The sequence below is a fragment of the Alosa sapidissima genome, chromosome 21 (genome assembly GCF_018492685.1).
Source record: "Alosa sapidissima isolate fAloSap1 chromosome 21, fAloSap1.pri, whole genome shotgun sequence".
NCBI classification, from domain to species: domain Eukaryota; kingdom Metazoa; phylum Chordata; class Actinopteri; order Clupeiformes; family Clupeidae; genus Alosa; species Alosa sapidissima.
Window position 1 is genome coordinate 14,778,397 of NC_055977.1, and position 21,249 is coordinate 14,799,645.

The 21,249-nt window shown below is 41.0% G+C and overlaps 1 long non-coding RNA gene across 1 annotated transcript; it reads left to right on the forward strand.

The window, feature by feature from the left end:
* Positions 1 to 6,239: 6,239 nt before the first annotated feature.
* LOC121695251 lies at positions 6,240 to 13,342 on the forward strand. Its single transcript, XR_006026047.1, has 4 exons — positions 6,240 to 6,256; positions 7,495 to 7,528; positions 9,112 to 9,177; positions 12,699 to 13,342. It is a non-coding gene; the product is annotated as an uncharacterized LOC121695251 (long non-coding RNA).
* The last annotated feature ends 7,907 nt before the right edge of the window (positions 13,343 to 21,249 follow it).

Sequence of the window (21,249 nt, forward strand, 5' to 3'; positions counted from 1 at the left end):
ACATCCGTAAACACAAGTCCAACTTTGGCCTGTTGGTGGCGCTAGAGCGCTTGAGATGCCGGCATGAAACTTGGTGAAATGAATTATTGGACTGTCCCCAATTAGTGTGCAAAATTGTATAACTTTTTACCAGACGGTTCTATGGGCTGCCATTGACTTCCATTGCAAAATAATGCGCATCAGCAACTACTGGCCAAAATGCATTTTTGTCAATTACGGTGCCCCCTAGAGGTCAAATGTCACCAAATTTCTTGAGCGTCCTCCCGATGTGGTCTGAGGTACATGTACTAAGTTTGGTTTTGATACATGAAAGCGTTGCTGAGATATGAAATCACTTCCTGTTTGGCGGATTCGCCGCAAATTTCGATTGGCTGGTACAGGTCAATGCTTGTGTCAATTGTTCCAGAAAGCAATGCACTCATCAGGCATGGTCTGAAGATGGTCTTTACCAATTTTGGTGAAGAACAGATGAAATTTGTGACCTGCGAAAACTTGTACGTGTTTTTGATTAAATCCAATATGGCGGCCGAATCAATTACGATGACATCACAAGTTGGCTTGGGTCGGCCTAAGGACCTCCAACAGTATTAACAGACACCACTAGTGCATTTTAATTCTAAACACAACTGCAGCTACAGGCCAAAAGCCATGTTTCTTAATTACAGCGCCCCCTAGAGGTCAAAGGTCACCAGATTTCTTGAGCGTCCCCCTGATTGGGTCCTGAGTACATGTACTAAGTTTGGTTATGACAGATGAATGGGTTGCTGAGATATGAGCTCACTTCCTGTTTGGCGGCTTCGCCGCATATTTCGATTGGTTGTTACGGGCGAACGGTTTTAGTTCCGAAGACAAAATTTGATAACTTTTGTGCGGATTGGTCTGAAGATCATATGTATTAAGTTTCGTTAAAATCGGACAAACTATGTGAGGCGTGAAACTTTAGTTTCGCTTTCGATAAAATCCAATATGGCGGAAAATCCATCATGGCGGAAATTGACGTCATAGGGTGCGTTGAACTCGACTTGGTCCAAGGATTCCAACGATACCTCATTTTTGACAATCGGGCAAACGGGTCAAAAGTTACTTGCGTGAACGCACGTCCAACTTTGGCCTGTTGGTGGCGCTAGAGCCCTCGAGGAGCCGACATGAAACTTGGTGAAATTAATCATGGGCCTGTCCCCAATCGGTGTGCCAAATTTCACAACTTTTTACCAGACGGTTCTATGGGCTGCCATAGACTCCCATGGCGGAAGCGTAATAATAATAATAGGGAAGAAAACATAGAATCACTATGGGTTGCCCTGCAGCTTCGCTGCTTGGCCCCCAATAATAAGAAATCATAGAAACACAATGGGTGCCTTCGCAGCTTCGCTGCTTGGCCCCCAAATATAGCTGCAAGCAGCAATGAGGGGGCCAAGCAGTATAGGCCGGAGTAGCCACGGCAACAAGATAGAACTCAGCAGACACTCGCGATCAACACTTTCAACAAGTGTAACATCAAACATAACTGATTTTGTAGGGCTGAAACAGAGCTGAGTATTGCCACCGCCTCCGCCAGCCAGCCCCCCCACCTAATCACCCCAGCCCGTCCCACCCCGTCCTGCCCTGCCCTGCCCTTGCACGCACGCATTAGAATTAACTGGATGGAACATGTTGTCATCAGTTTCACATCAAAAAATAAAAAGATTGATAAAACTCATCAGCAACTACAGATCAAAATGCAATATTGCTAATTGCAGCACCCCCTACAGGTCAAAGGTCACCAAATTTTTTGAGCGTCCTCCTAATGGGGTCATGAATATATGTAGTAAGTTTGGTGATGATACATGGCAGGGTTGGTGAGATATGAGCTCACTTCCTGTTTGGCGGCTTCGCCACAAATTTTGATTGGCTGTTACGGGCGAATGATTCTGTCAATTGTTCCAGAAAGCAATGCACTGATAAGGCATGTTCTGAAGATTGTCTCTGCCAATTTTGGTGAGGATCCGCTGAAATTTGTGACCTGCAAAAACTTGTAAGTGTTTTTGATTAAATCCAATATGGCGGCCGAATCAATTACGATGACATCACAAGTTGGCTTGGGTCGGCCTAAGGACCTCAAACAGTATTACCAGACACCACTAGTGGATTTTAATTCTAAGCACAACAGCAGCTACAGGCCAAAAGGCATGTTTCTTAATCACAGCGCCCCCTTGAGGTCAAAGGTCACCAGATTTCTTGAGCGTTCCCCTGACTGGGTCCTGAGTCCATGCACCAAGTTTGGCTTTGATACATGCAAGGGTTGCTGAGATATGAGCTCACTTCCTGTTTGGCGGCTTCGCCGCAAGTTTCGATTGGCTGTTACAGCCGAATGCTTCTGTCAATTGTTCCAGAAAGCAATTCACTGATAAGGCATGGTCTGTAGATGGTCTCTGCCAATTTTGGTGAGGATCCGCTGAAATTTGTGACCTGCGAAAACTTATATGTGTTTTTGATTAAATCCAATATGGCGGCCGAATCAATTACGATGACATCACAAATTGGCTTGGGTCGGCCTAAGGACCTCCAACAGTATTAACAGACACCAGTAGTGCGTTTTAATTCTAAGCACAACAGCAGCTACAGGCCAAAAGGCATGTTTCTTAATTATAGCGCCCCCTAGAGGTCAAAGGTCACCAGATTTCTTCAGCGTCCCCCTGATTGGGTCCTGAGTCCATGTACTAAGGTTGGTTATGATAGATGAATGGGTTGCTGAGATATGAGCTCACTTCCTGTTTGGCGGCTTCGCCGCATATTTCGATTGGCTGTTACGGGTGAACGGTTTGAGTTCCGATGTCGAAAATGAATAACTTTTGTGAGGCTTGGTCTGAAGATCAAATGTGTCAGGTTTGGTGTCGATCGGACAAAATTTGTGACCTCTGAAGACTTTTTAGTGTTTTTGATGAAATCCAAAATGGCGGAAAATCCATCATGGCGGAAATTGACGTCATAGGGTGCGTTGAACTCGGCTTGGTCCAAGGATTCTAACAATACCTAATTTTTGACAATCGGATCAACGGGTCAAAAGTTACGTGCGTGAACGCACGTCCAACTTTGGCCTGTTGGTGGCGCTAGAGCGCTCAAGGTGCCGGTATGAAACTTGGTGAAATTAATCATGAGACTGTCCCCAATCAGTGTGCCAAATTTCAGAACTTTTCACCAGACGGTTCTATGGGCTGCCATTGACTTCAATGACGGAAGCGTAATAATAATAAATATAGCTGCAAGCAGCAATGAGGGGGCCAAGCAGTGAGATCAGCAGGCCAGATTAACCATGTAAGTCAATGCCGTTGCATCAGACATATAGCCTTAAGCAGTCACAGCAAGTTCCATGCCATACAACCCAAGATTGGCTGAGTTACAAGGTCAAGTTTCACATCAAAACATAACTGATTTTGTGGGGCTGATCCAGGGCTGAGTGTCGCCGCCCCCTCCCCCAGCCAGCCCACCGCCGCAACCGCCCCTGCCCATCCCACCCAGTCCCACCCTTGCATGCACACATTAGAATGAACTACAGTAGATGGAACTTGCTGTCATCAGTTTCACATCAAAAATAAAAGATTGACTGAGATATGATCACACTTGCTGTGATTTAAACATAGAGGTCAACAATTGACGTCATAGGGTGTGTTGACCTCGGCTTGGCCCAAGGATTCCAATGATACCTCATTTTGCCATTCGGGTCAACAGGTCAAAAGTTACGTCCGTAAACACAAGTCCAACTTTGGCCTGTTGGTGGCGCTAGAGCGCTTGAGGTGCCGGCATGAAACTTGGTGAAATGAATTATTGGACTGTCCCCAATTAGTGTGCAAAATTGTATAACTTTTTACCAGACGGTTCTATGGGCTGCCATTGACTTCCATTGCAAAATAATGCGCATCAGCAACTACTGGCCAAAATGCATTTTTGTCAATTACGGTGCCCCCTAGAGGTCAAATGTCACCAAATTTCTTGAGCGTCATCCCGATGGGGTCTGAGGTACATGTATTAAATTTGGTTTTGATACATGAAAGCGTTGCTGAGATATGAAATCACTTCCTGTTTGGCGGCTTCGCCGCAAATTTCGATTGGCTGGTACAGGTCAATGCTTCTGTCAATTGTTCCAGAAAGCAATGCACTCATCAGGCATGGTCTGAAGATAGTCTCTACCAATTTTGGTGAAGAACAGATGAAATTTGTGACCTGCGAAAACTTGTACGTGTTTTTGATTAAATCCAATATGGCGGCCGAATCAATTACGATGACATCACAAGTTGGCTTGGGTCGGCCTAAGGACCTCCAACAGTATTAACAGACACCACTAGTGCATTTTAATTCTAAACACAACTGCAGCTACAGGCCAAAAGGCATGTTTCTTAATTACAGCGCCCCCTAGAGGTCAAAGGTCACCAAATTTCTTGAGCGTCCCCCTGATTGGGTCCTGAGTCCATGGACTAAGTTTGGTTATGATAGATCAATGGGTTGCTGAGATATGAGCTCACTTCCTGTTTGGCGGCTTCGCCGCAAATTTCGATTGGCTGTTACGCGCGAACGGTTTTAGTTCCGAAGACAAAAAGCAATGCATTAATGAGGCATGGTCTGTAGATGATATATATGAAGTTTGGTGTCGATCGGACAAAATGTGTGACCTCTGATACGTTTTAAGTGATTTTGATGAAATCCAAAATGGCGGAAAATCCATCATGGCGGAAAATGACGTCATAGGGTGCGTTGAACTCGGCTTGGTCCAAGGATTCCAACGGTACCTCATTTTTGACAATCGGGTCAACGGGTCAGAAGTTACGTGCGTGAACGCAAGTCCAACTTTGGCCTGTTGGTGGCGCTAGAGCGCGGGAGGTGCCGACATGAAACTTGGTGACATGAATCATTGGACTGTCTCCAATCAGTGTGCCAAATTTCACAACTTTTTGCCAGACGGTTCTATGGGCTGCCATAGACTTCCATGGCGGAATAATAATAATAATAAGAAAACTAACAAACACAATGGTTGCCTCGCAGCTTCGCTGCTTGGCCCCCAAATATAGCTGCAAGCAGCAATGAGGGGGCCAAGCAGAATAGGCCGGAGTTGCCATGGCAACTCAATGCTGTTACATCAGAAATATGGCCGTAAACTGTCAAACCAAGTTTCATTGCTAGCAACCAAAGATTGCCTGAGATATAAGATCACTTTCTGTTTGGTGGCATCAAAGCGGATTTTGTGTGTTGTGAAAACGCTTCTGTCAACTGGTCTAGAAAAGTAATGTAAGGAATTGTCTGAGGATGGTCTGTGCCAAAAGTTATGTGTGTGAATGCATATTCAACTTTGACCTGTTGGTGGTGCTAGAGTGTTCAAGGTGACGACATTAAACTTGATGTAATTAATTGTTGGACTGTCTAATGCCAAATTTCCCAACTTTATACTAGATGGCTTTATAATTGCCATAGACTTCCATGGCAGAATAATACACATCCGCAGCTACAGGCCAAAATATAGTTTTGCTAATTCAGCACCCACTAGAGGTCAAAGGTCACCAAATTTCTTGAGTGTCCTCCTAATTGGGTGATGAGTCCATGTACTACGTTTTGATACATGCAAGGGTTGCTGAGATATGAGCTAACAATTTTGATTGGCTGTTACGGGTTAACGGTTGTAGATCTGAACACAATAAAGCGAAGTGATGCTTGGTCTGAAGATGTCATCATCTTCGAAGGATTTGACTTGGCAGGCTTGGTTCTACCAAGCACGAATCCTTGAGGCTCCTTGACTTTGAGAAACAGCCATTGCCTAATTTTAGTCTGAATATAAGATTTCAGAAATCTTACAACACAATGATTTGTTTTTTATGATAGTAAGTTTCATGGTAGGCAAGTTGTATGGTGATATGTATTATTTTTTTCTTCACTCTATTCACCTGTAATTTACCCTTCACATCAAATGTATTTTGTGTTGTGTGGACATTTTCTAAATCTCTTTTGGGCTTCATGGGCTAAAACATTTAGTATGTTCTAAAGAATAGCAGCCTAATGTAAAATGTGGTGGTTTTATTCAGCTGGTAACTGAATTATTCATTTTCAGTCATTGCATTTAATCCATTGTGTGGATGGTGAATTTGGTTATATTTTGAATATTTTGATATCAGGGCGTGACAAATGAAGTTGAAGAAGTTTAGGGACTTTTATTATGACGAGTAGGTCCTAACATCAAATAAATTGACTACGACCACGCGCCATCTTTCTTTTCGCTGACTGCTGTCAAGAGGTAAAGACGTGTTTGAATGTTTCGAGAAAAGTAATTGATATGTCTGTATATTTGGGTTTGAGCCATTTATAACAGAATAAACACGCATAAATACGAAGATATGAAACTATGTTTAGCGGATGTACATCTGGAGAGTTAGTTTAGATTTGTTAACGTATTAGTGTCACTCTATGAACGATAAACTCTTAACGTTACAGTTAGACAGACAGGAAAGGTAACGTTAGCGATTGTGGAAGTGTGGATTCGTAACGTTAATACTTTAAAATGTTATAATCAAATGTAAGCAGGCAGTGTGTTGAGAACAGGCGATTATTTCATGAAATACGTTGTATCGTCGAATTAAGCTTACTTTATAGGCTAACGCTGGCACGATGCCTCACGCCATGATTGAGGCTAACGTTGTCAGGCACGTGTTTGTGAAGGCAGGCAAGCATGTGCAATTCTTAGCAAATAAGTAATTTAAGTAATGATAAACAGGATGTAATGTTGGCTTAGGTTAAATTGGTCTGATTTGACAGCGTGCATTCAAATGTCAGGGTGGATTGTGAGGTTAAAATCGTGGATGAATGTAATGTTAGGTCATGGCTAAAATAGTCTTGAACTATGAAGGGAGGGCACAAGCTCACATAAGGCGACAAACAATTGTGTTGTAACGTTACCATGACTCGTCTAAATTATTCTTTTCTGTTGGCTATTTTAGGTGGCAAACGGTAGCCTATTACGTAGTGTTTTGGATTACCTAATCTCAAATGGCTTCATATAATGTACCAATTACTTCATGAATTAAACAACAACACAATTGTTTTATAAATTTCATAAGCCTAACCTTTTTTGTATGACCACCAATTCCTGCTATGAGATGTCTTGGTTTGGTTCAGACCATGGTTTTAGATATGGGAATAGATTTCACTGGGGATAGGAATTATATTTGTAAATGTAAATTGTGAAGGCATAATATACAGATTTTTCCTTGGCTCAATACAAATAGAATGTCTCGTGCTACTTCTAGAATGTGGCAATGCCAAGAGGTTCTACCTTTTAGGTAGCTAATTTGTTGGTTTTACACCAAAATCCTGTAGTGCTGCTTTAACAATTTTCTGTAAATTGGGAGTGTATTGGTATATTAAGAATGACTACAAGCCACATCACACGTTTGCAAGTTCAAAGTACATATTATTGAAAATGCTAAGTATGTATCTTAAAAAATCTATATATTTTTGTTTTAAACCGTTTTCCAGAATCTGGATATTTGAGTGAAGTTTTATATTGAAGGTAAGCATGAAATGTTTCATAACTTTTGTCACATACATTCACATAAACAGTACAACTTGAAGGGGAATTTAAAAAATGGTTTGCTGTACAGACTGCAAAACGGTAATACTAGTAATAAATATGTCATGTTGATATTTGGAATATTTATAATTGTGTATGACTCTGAGGTGCCTTACAGTCCTGGATAAAAAAAAAAACTAGTATATTGCTCTGCTTTATTCAGAATAGTTCTGATGGCCTCAGAGTATAAAGTCATGAGAATCACTGCAGGGACTCCAGCTGTAGTTTTAAGTAGTTTTCAGTGGTGATGTGTGCCATTACTTGTGTTATGGATGAATGTGGTGTGTCATGCATATGAAGGCAAGCAAGTAGGATTTAAGAGTTGTAGAGCTGGGTTGCTTTCATTAGTTTTATTCCTGTCTCATATGCCTTTTGCTGTAGGTCAACAAAGTGTATGCCTCAGTATGGTATAGCTGTATCATACGTTTCATGGTACTTGTGCGTAGGCCTAATGGTATAACAATCCTGATGGCAAATTTGTTTCACCCTTTGTGTCAGTGCATGCAAGTGTCAGGTAAATGTACAAATATAGGGGAATGTATGAATTGAAGGTTTATAATGGCTTTAAAGCTACATACCACCCCTTTTGATTAATTCAGTGTGGTTGACCCTTGCATATGCAATTAAAGAAACAATATTGTAGGTTGTGAAAACAAGCAGTATTGTTGTAATTAAATGTACGGTATCCACATTATAATATAATGTTCCTTATCAACGATGCTGGTGTTATGTCAAGGTATGCTGCTTTGAGATACTGTAGCACAAATGAATAGTATTTTACAAAAATGGCACTGTTCTGTTTAAGGATGCAGGCTAAAATGCTGCTTTTAGCCACCAGTATCCAATGTTTTGATTTAGGAGCAGCACCATCTTATTAAAACAGATAGTTGAAATGGACTAACAATCCTGAATGTTTTTTTTTTTGTACTTTATTTATTTGGTTTAGCATATTGACTAACAAATATTATATATGATGTGTGTTGAGGTAGCAAAAATTACAGTACTTCTACTGAAACCCTACTTGTGCTATAGCACAACTTGATGGGCAGCCTAATTTGACCCAACACTGGCTCTTTGGCGTTGCTATCAGGGTGTAAGCAACGGTTCAAGGCTGTGTGAGTTCACGGTAATTTGCACTTGTGACCTAGTTGGCAGTGATTCGACACCTTGTTTTTCAATTATTGAAAATGTTTTGAACATCTGGTCAGGGTTTGTAGACTATATAAACAGTAATAATTGTGTGTGATTTTATTGGGAAATTTGTTGAAAACATCTGAAATGCTAGATTCAGTTATTAGTCTTAAAGTATTTTTTGATTTCAGTATGCCTTGCTCATGCTTGTAAGTGTTGTATAGTTTCACTTTTGAATGTAAAGAAGGTAAAGAACATTTATGATGTAAATATGTACATTGTTGCCTGTTTATCAGAACTGATGAAATTAGTACAGTGTAACTTATGAGATGCTTAAGGAAATGTAGCATGTCAGACTTGCCTGTTTCTGATTTGTGTTCTGTGTTTTGCAGATGCCGTGTCCAAGCAAGCGCTCCAGGGCAGCCAAAAAAATACAGGCTGATTTGAGGTCCACTAAGGTCAGGCTGGTGAACTTTTCATTCTGTCCTGATGTATTATGATTGTGTGTATGATAGAAAACATGTTTAAATGTTGCTTCCAGTTAGCAATTGCAGTAGTTTTTACATTTCAGGGGTGTGATTCTTCCGTTTTTTTTTTTTTTTTCGACTTGAAAATGAGACCCACGCAATTCGTACAGATCCGATGAGTTTTTTTTTTTTTTTTTTTTTTTTAGAGGGGGAGGGGGTCTGTTGATAAGAGGTAGGCTATATTTCTGCATTACACAGGCCATCATTACAGCAGGTCGCTGACAATGACTGGTTTTGTGCTTCACATCTTTCCGGATGTCACGCCGCTTGTAGTGTATTCCGTTTATTAGTGGATTTCATTGAAAGTGAGACGGGTTGATCAGCTGCATTCTGAAGAATGCTTGATTCAAGTTCAGTGTCTGTGGCGCACTCCTCAGCAGAAGCCATGAAACGGTAAAGGTCAACAAATTAATTTAAAAAGACATCATGTATGAAGTTTTTTCCCCCCTTGTTTTGGCTTTGCATCGGGTTCGCTGTCAGGATTTTCCGATAATGAATCTCGTGATGCTGATATTGAATTTTAACTTCTGCGCGTGTAAGCTGTGCTTGAAGTTAGCTGTGACAGACTAGCCTAACCTTACAGGTTTTCAAAGCCTGTCTACCTTAGGCCTACTACATTGTTTAGTTAACACCTTGTCATTTTGCGTTTGTCCAGCCGTTCACCTCTGTGAACCTTGCGCCCCTTGTCTAAAACATATTTCAGGATGCCAGCTAACCATGAAAACGTAACGTGATGGTGCGAGATCAAAGCTTTGGCATACTTAGTAAACGTCTTGCACATAACATTGAGCTGAATATTTAGTGGAAATGGCCTACTGTAGCATTGTACTGATGGATAAAAAGTCGCCAATTTAAAGGCGCAGTCCCTACCATTTATTTTAGGAGGAGTGGTGTAGGACCTACAGTGTTACTTTGGGAAGAGAGGAATCGATGTAATTTGATTATCTTTGGAACTGAAATATCAACAACCTTCAAGTTGCAACCTCTTCAATCAGCATCAAAATATCAGTAGGCCTATCAGATGATTCACTATTTTGTATGTAGGCCCAGAGGACTGTTAGGGGGCAGGCTATATATTATCAAGTAGGAGTATAGTAAATAATTTAGTCAACATTTTAACTCAATGTTGGTTTAAGTTATAAACAAAACATGTTATAAATGGAAAAAATACATGGTTCTGCGTCACTGTTGGCAAAATGATCATGATGGGCTATATATTTTAGCCATATTTGGTTTAGTCTTGTGTAGGTCTATAGCAGTGATCCTCACATTGGCAGTGTAAAATCAAAAGGAGAGTCACTTTTACGACAACATACTAAGTCACCTTTGCAAATGTGCATTTCTACATATAAATTGGACATCCCACAAAAAAAGAAATACCACAGCCAATACAGCTAAATATATACAGCCAAGGCTTAATAACTTCCTTTCACCTTCATTATTTGGGTGAAGGGAAAAGTATAATTCAGGTTTTTACGTTTTTGTAGTGCAGTATTGTATGTTTATGAAGCACATTTAAAAAAAATTATATTGGCTGTGTTACCACATAGCCTTCAGTGGGTCCCATTTAGAAATGACCACTTCATTCGTGCTTTCCGTGATTTATGCAGCTGAAATGTATTACAACTTACCGCCACAAGGTGGCAGTATAAGTCCGCTGTAGCATTGTCGGTAAACAGGGCAGCGGATTGCATTCAAAGGCGTTGCAAGTGGTAGTGAGCAGGCTTGTGCAAAATTCCAGAATTGAATTGAAACTGGCTCTTAAATTCCAATTCAATTCTTGAATTTCACTTCAAACTAAATTTTCTTACGGGGGAGCATGCCCCCGGACCCCCCTAGTATTTGCCCCAAATATATTTTCTTTAAGGCCCTTTTCCAGTGCCACCCTTGTATAGGATTTGCCTCATGAATTTTATGAAGTGTAGGTGATGTAAATATATACGGTAGCCAACACTATACTACACTAAAGTACTCGAACCATCGAGGGGGTCACTCCGTGCTACGTATATTTTCCTTTTTTTTTTTACCTTTGCCAATCACACCCCTGACATTTGCTTGAATGTTTAAGGGAAAGCAGGTAGGCTGTGTGCAACCATGTATATCAGGTCATGTATGCAGGTTTGTGAAAGAGTAGGAGGTGTTTTCCTTCCTTCTAAGTAGATGTTTGATACACATACATATGCTGCAGTTTTATCCTCACAATGTTTTTGAGATGGTACAGTACAGATTACATGATGTTTCAGCTTTCTGTTTTTTATTAGTGACACTTGGGTGGTTTGATATCTGCATTATATGAATGTACATCAACTAGAGAATTGTTATTCAACAGAGTCAGGTAGTTGAGTGCAAGTCTGAGTTCATTGTCAATAGGATCATAATTGTATATTAAGTCTTTTTAGTATGATGGTTGAGTTCAGGTTCATGTAAGTGCCGTATCAAAAATGTGTTATGTATGGGTTGTTTTATAGCATAGATGTATTCTTTTATGTAGAATTTAGAGACTCGAGAGACAGATTAGTCAACACTGATATGGTCAGATACCGCTTGGTCATGGTCAGTGGTAGGAGGGTCTTTGTTGGCTGTCCAGTTCCTCACAGATGATTTATAAAATGCTGGCCTGACCTCAAGATCGATGTAGTGGTTGTTACCAGGATAGGCATTGTACTTTGTAATGTGATGGCTCTTGTACCATAAACACTTGCGTCACAGTAATATTGATGCAGAGAAGGAGCTACGTTAGGAATGGACTCAGGATGGTGCACTGTTTGTAACGCTTTACACTTAGATAGTCTCATGACTGTTATTGGCATGCAAACAGTAGAAATGTTTTCTATGGCCAAGTTGTCCAACTTTGGTGAATGGAAAAAGTGTGGTTTATTAGCTCTATAGATTGAACTTTTGTAAAGGCATACTGTATAAATGTGAGCTATGCTTCTTTCTAAACATACTACTACTACTGTCAGTTCTAGTAGGCCTCCCTGTGCATGTGTTGTAAAAGCTTTGGAGATGATTCAGAATGCAGCAGCAGCATGTCTGATACTTTCTCAGCCTAAGAGGACACATGCTTCTTGTTGTCTGCATTGGCTTCCTATTGCAGCCAGAATTAAATTCAAAACCCTGACATTGACATATATGGCTTTTACTGGATCAGCTCCATCTTATCGTAATAATGATCCCGCCTTACATTCCTTCTAGACCACTGCGTTCCAAAATTGAGCAATTTTGTGTTAACATCTTTAGTTGTATCAACATGTATTCTTTACTTGAGTCATTATAATTTTACATGAATTAGTGTAATTATATGTTTGGATGAAAGTGTCTGCTAAATACCATAACAAATGTGAATGATTGCATGTTTTCATAGAAGTGGAAAGACATTGTCAAGTACCAGTTGAATGGTCAAACAACCATGGTATCATTACATGTGACTGATTAAATGTGTTTTGTTGTAGATGCCGGCTGATGTCGCTGAGTCAGGACAGACTACAGTGGACCGAGATACCGAGGTTTTGCCACCGCTACCTCGTAAAAATAAAGCAAGGGCCGAGGTTTTGCCAGCGCTACCTCGTAAAAAAAAGGCCAGTGCTCCGCAGTCTTCGGACGCCAACTATGCTCCCGTACTGTTCCCGTACTGCTCACGTACTGCTCAAACTCAGCCAAACTCTGCTGAAACTCTGCTCAAACTCAGCCAAACTGCTGACTCTCTGAATATGTGCCATGACTCTGCAAACCCACTGTCAAATACTTTGACTTCTAATGCTACTAATGATTGTTTGATTGAATCTGTTGACTTCCCAGAGAGATCTGTGCTGATGGGGTCCTTTCATCAAGGCGATTCACGGTTTGGAAATGTGCGCAACAAGCAGTGTGGTGCCATCAGTTTGACTGCTGTTTTGAAGTCCAAGATGAAGAACGTGTGGAGTTGGGAAACTCGAGATCTTGATGATGTTTTGATTAAGGGAACTGTTCTTTACAGGTCAATGAGTGCACAGGGTAAAATAAGAGACCAAGGAAGGGGTTACATTGCTGTGTCTGAATTGCCTAGACAATATGAAGTGTGGAATTGTGATTTCTCAATAAACTTTGCTGATTCTTACACTGGATTTATTCAGGTTGATGACTATGACGATGCTTTACGTGATGTTGCCATGCCTTTTGATGTAGCACTGCAGCGGGCGCTGTTTAGCAATGATGCTTGTTTGTTAACCATTTGTGCTAACACATGTGCTGTAGTGAATGCAGGAGCAAGGTTTGCGTTTGTTGATTCACACGTTAACAGAAACGTCAACCAGAAAGGTGAGAGGACAAGTTGTGTTGCATACTTCAGCTCTATACACTCCCTGGTCACATATGTTTACGACTTTGCACGATCTTTTGGCATAAGCACACCAAGGTTTGAGGTAACTGGAGTCACAGTAGTAACTAATGCCAACGCTCAGATGGACGATTCATCCAGCTGTTCAACGAGCTCTGCAAGTTGCCGTCCACTCTACAGCGATGTGGTGAAGCGTAAACCTAAAGTGTGTGAACGAGTTGTAAGTGGGTCGTCTACAGTTGCAGCTAATTTCACACGTGACACAGAATGTTCACAGACCATACCAGACACAAATGCTTGTAGACCACTCTCCAGTGACGTTTTGAGACGAGTTCCCAGTAAGGGTGTTAAGCGAAACAAAATTGCAACAGACGATGTCATTCTTATTGATGCAGGTGCGCACGAACAATCTTTTCAACCTTTACAGTGTGATGTGCAAGCAAATGATGATGTCATTATAAGTGATATAAGAGTTCCCAAACATGCTTTTAAACCTTTAACTCGTCAGGACCAAGATGCACTGTGCACACGTTTAGAGCTTCAAAATGGAAATGTTGATGTAGGCCTAATGGCAACAACTGATATTGATGACATGGGATGTCCCTGTAAGATAAAAAGTATAAAACCTGATGGGAATTGCTTTTACCGCAGCCTAGCCTTTAGCATATGCCACAATGAAGACAAGCATTTGAAAATAAGACGGGCTGTCGTGCAACACCTTCAGAGAAATGGCACCAAATTTGAAACATATTTGAGGGATGAATACACATCTGTGCAAGATTATGTCACTAAATCAAGGATATATTACTGTGGTTCGTGGGCAAAAGAAATTGATATTTTTGCTGCTGCTGACTTGTTGCAAACAACTATCTTTACTTTCAATGATGGAAGATGGAATATGCACAGACCTGCAGACTCACACACATGTAGAGAGAATTGCATCTATTTAAATCACACTGGCAGTCATTATGAAGTTGTACCATGTGTTCAACACAAAGATGCAAGACGTTGCGCAGGAACATGTCAGCCTGTAAAGATTGATGACAAGTTGAGGTCAACACGAAAAAGAAAGTTGAACGATGAATCAGAAAATGTGAAGGCAAAGAAAGATCGCCAGCGATATCACAATGACAGCGATTATAGAGAGAGAAAGCGTGCATATGTTCGGAATAAGTATACTTCTGATCCTGAATATCAAAAATTGCTGCGCGACTACTCTAAAATGACATATAGGAAAAGTGACTCCTTTCAAGCAATGGTACGCAAGTATTCTAGTGTCAAATATAAGACAAACAAGATCTTTCAGACTCTTGTCCGTGAGTACTCCAAAGCCAAATATAAGACGAACAGGCCATTCCAGACTCTTGTCCGTGATTACTCCAAAGCCAAATATAAGACGAACATGCCATTCCAGACTTATGTGCGTGATTACTCCAAAGCCAAATATAAGACGAACAGGCCATTCCAGACTTATGTGCGTGATTACTCCAAAGCCAAATATAAGACGAACAGGCCATTCCAGACTTATGTGCGTGATTACTCCAAAGCCAAATATAAGACGAACAGGCCATTCCAGACTTATGTGCGTGATTACTCCAAAGCCAAATATAAGACGAACAGGCCATTCCAGACGTATGTGCGTGATTACTCCAAAGCCAAATATAAGACAAACAGGCCATTCCAGTCTTATGTGCGTGATTACTCCAAAGCCAAATATAAGACAAACAGGCCATTTCAGAATCTTGTCCGTGAATACAGTCATACAAAATACAAGAAAAATATTGGATTCCAGAACAAAATTAAAAAACATAATAAGAGGAGGTATCAAGAAAATGAAAACATCCGTGTAAATAAAATACAAAAAAGACGTGAGAATTATTCAACATGGCAGAAGAAACAGGGAGACATTTATTTGGCTATTGATCGTTTTCGTCAGGAGGTCAGCCGTGGTCCTGAATATGTATGCGCAGTCTGTCATCGTTTACTCTTCAGGAAGCAGATGGTTGAGTGTAAAAGGTATTGCTACGAAAGCAAAGGAGCGGAAGTGGCTGCATTGGCCAATAGATGCATAACATTGCAATATTTACATGTGTGTAATGTTGAATGTGAGCAGAAATGCCATTTGTCTGATAGTCCATCAAGTAAATTATGGATTTGCCATACATGTCATCGTAAAATACTCGGAGGAAAACTTCCCGAAGAGAGTGTTACCAACAACATGCATTTGGATGATATTCCAGCAGTCCTTAAATGTCTTAACTCTTTGGAACAACATCTCGTTGCACTTCACATTCCCTTCATGAAGCTGTTGTGTTTGCCTCGAGGCCGCCAGAGAGCTTGCCATGGTCCTTGCGTCTCTGTTCCTGTTAATAACGCAAATGTGACAAATATACTCCCAAGGAATGAATGTGATGACAAGATGATAAGAGTGAAACTGAAACGCAAGTTGACATATAAAGGTCATTACGAGTACATGTATGTCCACACTGATCGTGTCAGAAATGCACTGAGGTATTTGATGGCAAACAATAAATGGTACGGTGATGTGACTATGAATGACGAATGGGTAAATTCTCTGAATGGCACTGACCAACATGAGGAAAGTACCAAACAGGAAACACCTGATAACAGTGATGATGAAAATGGTCCTGAAGAGCAAGCAGAGGAAGACGTAACTTATATCAAAGACCAGAATGGGCTTTTGTCAGATACATCATTACAGCCTGTCGATCTGGGTTCAGAGATCATTGATCAGAATTTTCAGGATATACTTAATGTGGCACCAGGCGAAGGTAACAGTCCAGTGAGGTTGCTGTCCGATAAAACCAATGAGGCAAAATGTTTCCCTGTCTTGTATCCATCTGGTGGACCTACATTTCATGATGAAAGAGAGTCCAAAATAACTCTGTCACGTTACCTGAATACACGCATTCTGAATGCAGATGGGCGTTTTGCACAGAACACAGACTTCATTTTTTACGCACAATACATATCAGAGGTGCATCAAGTTGTATCTAATGTATCAGTGGCGTTACGCAAAGGTGGCGGCAACTCCTCTCTGAAAGACGCATCACCCGACATGTTGTTGAACTCAGACTCGTTGGGTAAAATATTGCGCAATGACGAAGGATACAAGTTCTTACGAGGAATTCGTGGCACACCTCCATACTGGATGTCAGTGCAGAAAGATTTATTTGCCATGATAAGACAACTCTCCATACCCACGTTCTTTGCATCTTTTAGCTCTGCAGATTTGAGATGGCCTGAAATGCTGAACTCTATTCTAAGAATAGAAGGTAAACAGACGTCTGTTGACGATCTTGACTGGTCTGACAAATGTGGACTCATACGTCGAAACCCTGTGACAGCGGCAAGAATGTTTGATCACAGATGGCATTGCTTTCTCCGTGATGTAATCATGTCGCCAGCAGAACCCATAGGGAAAATAAAGGACTACTTTTATCGTGTTGAATTTCAACAGCGTGGTTCTCCTCATGTCCACTGTCTTTTTTGGGTTGAAAATGCTCCCAAGATTGATAAAGAGAGTGATGATGAAGTGGCACAGTTCATAGACACATACATTACCTGTGAAATGCCACCAGAAACAGATGCAGAGCTCTACGACGTTGTGAGCAGTGTACAGAGGCACAGCATAAGACACTCTAAGACTTGCCGCAAGAAAAACACAGTGTGCAGGTTCAATTTCCCACGTCCACCATCAAGCTGTACTTTCATCACAAGAGGCGGTAACTGTGAGGACTTGAATGGCAATGATGACAATGCAAGTGCTAGTGCAATAATAAAGAATGTTAAAACTGCGTTGACCATGCCTGACATGAATTTTGATACAGCCGATGCATTTTTTGAGTCTCTTGGGATAGATCAAGGTTTGTTTGAAAAGGCGTACAACATATGTTCCAAAAAGAAAAGCATTGTCCTGAAACGAAATCCTGTAGACATTTGGGTGAACCAGTACAACAAAGACTTACTCCGTGCTTGGCAAGGCAATATGGATATCCAGTATGTCACAGATGCCTTTTCAGTTGTGGTCTACATACTTTCCTACATCACAAAAGCAGAACAAGAAATGGGTTTGCTCTTACAACGTGCCCAAGACGAGTCAATGAATGGCAACCTTGATGCAAAAGCAGCATTCAAACAGCTTGGAAGTGTATACCTACACAACAGAGAAGTTTCAGCCCAAGAGGCAGTGTATCGATTAACACACATGCACTTGAAAGAATGCTCTCGTGACGTACAGTTCATTCCTGTTGGTGATAATCCTGTTAGGATGAGTTTACCATTGCACATACTCCAAAGTAAAGCCCAATTCCAACAGTGTAATGATGAAAGCAGCATTTGGATGACCAATGTGATCGAGAGGTATAAGAGCAGACCCCAGAATGCACAATTTGAGGATTTATGTCTGGCCAGTTTTTGTTCTGAATACAGAGTTCTATCAAAGTCACAGGTTCCGACTGAAAGAGATTCACATGACATAATACAGCTCAACAACAACTGCGGCTTTGTGAAACGAAGGACCCGAACTGAACCTGCTGTTGTTAGGTATCCCAGATTTTCTCCCACAAAAAACCCTGAAAAGTACTTCCATTCGTTGCTGCAACTGTTTCTGCCTTACTATGAAGACTATCACCTCAAACCGCCCCAGTTTGATACATATGAACATTTCTATAAAAATGGTGCAGTGAAATGTGGTGTTGATGTTCAAAGAGTGCAGTCGATTGTGGATACCAACAAAGCTTTATTTGAAAAAGAAAGTGATGAGATTGACAGAGCTAAACAGTTGCTGGAAGAAAACATTGATTTGGAAGATGCCTGGGCTCAGATATGTCCTGAAACAGAAAGGGAGCGTCTTCGTTGTTTGGATCTGATGAAAGACAAAGTTGTAGATGATGAAGGTGATGATGACAAACTCATTCCTGACCTGACAGCAAACCCACAGACTACATGCACTTTGGAAACAAATCATGTGTCAATGCCCAGACAAGATGCATTGCATTTATTACGATCATTAAATGAAGAACAGTCTGCCATATTCTATGCTGTTCGTAAGTGGTGTTTGCAGAAACTGTTTGGACAAAATCCTGAACCGTTGCGATTATTCATTACTGGTGGAGCAGGAACGGGGAAAAGTCATTTAATCAAAGCGATACATTACGAATCTACCAGGCTGTTGTCACAGATTGCTGAAAATCCTGAGGATCTCACTGTGCTTCTAACAGCACCTACAGGAGTGGCTGCATATAACATTGGTGCTGCAACAATTCACAATACATTCTCCATTGGTGCAAATGTCAAACTGCCATATCAACCACTAGGTGATGAGAAAGTCAATTCTTTGCGAACCAAAATGGGCAGCTTGCAAATTCTGATCATTGATGAAGTGTCCATGGTCGACCACCGTCTTTTGGCCTACATTCATGGTAGACTGCGTCAAATCAAGCAGACTGGTGATTATTCCTTGTTCGCAAAAGTTTCCCTGATTTGTGTGGGTGATTTTTTCCAACTCAAGCCCGTGAAAGGCACACCTCTTTTTGCTGAAAACAAAGGAGCCAACCTGTGGGACAGTAACTTTGAGGTTGCAGAACTGACTAAAGTTGTTAGACAAGAAAATGCAACATTTGCGGAAATGCTTAATCGTCTCAGAGTCCGTAAAAAGAATGAACCTCTCACCGACTGTGATGTTCTCACACTGAGGCAGCGTGAAACTGGTGAGGAATCTACAGACATTCATGTGTATGCTACAAATGCAGAGGTTGATGAATATAACGTGAGGAGACTGCAAGAGACCTGCCCAGACGCAATCAGCATACGTGCTCAAGACTTTGTCCGAAATCCCAAAACTGGAAGAATGGAACGGAAAGTTGGCTTTCACACAAAAGTTTTCAACTCTTGCTTGCCTAAATGTGTTTCGTTGGGTGTTGGAGCAAGGGTCATGTTGAAGAAAAACATAGATGTGTCTGATGGCCTTGTCAACGGAGCATGTGGCACTGTAGTGGACATTATTCAAAGTCAACAAGACGATGACATGCCTGCAGCTATCCACGTGGAGTTTGAAGACCCTAATGTAGGAAAGATCCAGAGGTCAAAAGCAAAAAGGGTTTCCGAACGTTCAACGATAGTGGAAGTGCAAGAGGAACAAGTGGCTAATAATGGTGGAGTACGAAGGCAACTGCCGATTAGCCTGGCCTGGTCAGTAACTGTACATAAATGTCAAGGGCTTACTGTTGAAAGGGCTGTTGTGTCACTCAAGAAGATCTTTGCTCCAGGGCAAGCATATGTTGCGTTGAGTCGCGTGAGAACTCTTGGTGGGCTGATAATTGAGGACTTCAAAGAATCTGCCATATTTTGTGATAACAAAGTAGATTCGGCTATGAAAAGCTTGCCTGAGTTTAACTTTGGAATGTCTGTTTCATCCAACATGAACCCTGTGTGCACAGTAGCACTTCACAATGTGCAGAGTTTAAATGCTCACATTCAGGATGTTCAATCTCATAAAGCCCTTATGAACGCTGACTGTATTTGCTTAACAGAGACGTGGCTCAATGTAGACACTGATGAAGAGCCGCAACTTCCAGGATACGTCTTCAAACACAATCCCAGAGGAAACTGTTATGATGACTCCGAGCCAGCTTTTGCAGCGCTGAAACAACAACAAAGAGGTGGAGTTGGTGTGTATTGTTCAGAAAACATTGACGTGCAGGTGTCAATTCCAGAAAGATGCAATTTGGAATGTCTTTATTTTGAAATACCTCATGCAAATATGACTGCTGCTGTGTTGTACAGGCCCAGCTCTTATAAGATTGACATGTTTCGAGAGCAGTTATTACAGGTCATTTTTGAACTTGAGAAACATCCAGGGAGGAAACTCATCATGGGAGACTTCAATGAGGATATCTTTGTATCTTCTACAATTCTCAAGTTACTGGAACGGCATGGATACAATCAGCACGTGCAAGCAGCTACAACTGAAAAAGGTACATTGATAGATCATGTTTACGTTAAAGGCACAGAAGATGTTGTTGTTGAAGTTGTGCAGACATACTACAGTTTTCATGAAGCGATACTGATCTCACTGTTGTAATGTTTTCTGTGATTAATGACATTTGTCTTTGAATAGGTAGGCATTTATATTCTGGGTATGTTATGATGTCATTATGAGTTTACTCCATAGTCCGTCCGCTAAGCGGGGTTATGATGGGTGGGTGGGTGGTGGCAAGGAGAGAGCATACACTGGACGGCTCCTTGCAGGGCATGGGAGGGGTATAGGGGCCATTTTCCAAAAGAAGTTGCAAATAACGGTAAAGATATACAGATGAATGTGTAAATATCAGAAAATAATACAGCTGATTTACTATCTAGGTGATAGTGGATCGTTCTTTAATTGTCTCAAGTATTTTAAGCTATATGTCTTGTTAATGTTTGTCAAATTATTTCATTTTGGTTGTATTACACCACCATTACACCAAGTTATGTGTAATGCTTTAAATGCTAACAAGAGTCCAAATTAAAGTTATAATGAATGGACAGACATAGCACATATAGCGTAATAAATGTTTTTTTATCTTTACCGTTATTGTGAACCTTAACATTATCAGTGAATTACAGTTAAGATGATAACAGTCAATAACAGCAAACACAGCTGTTCAATTTCAGTGCTGTAAAAT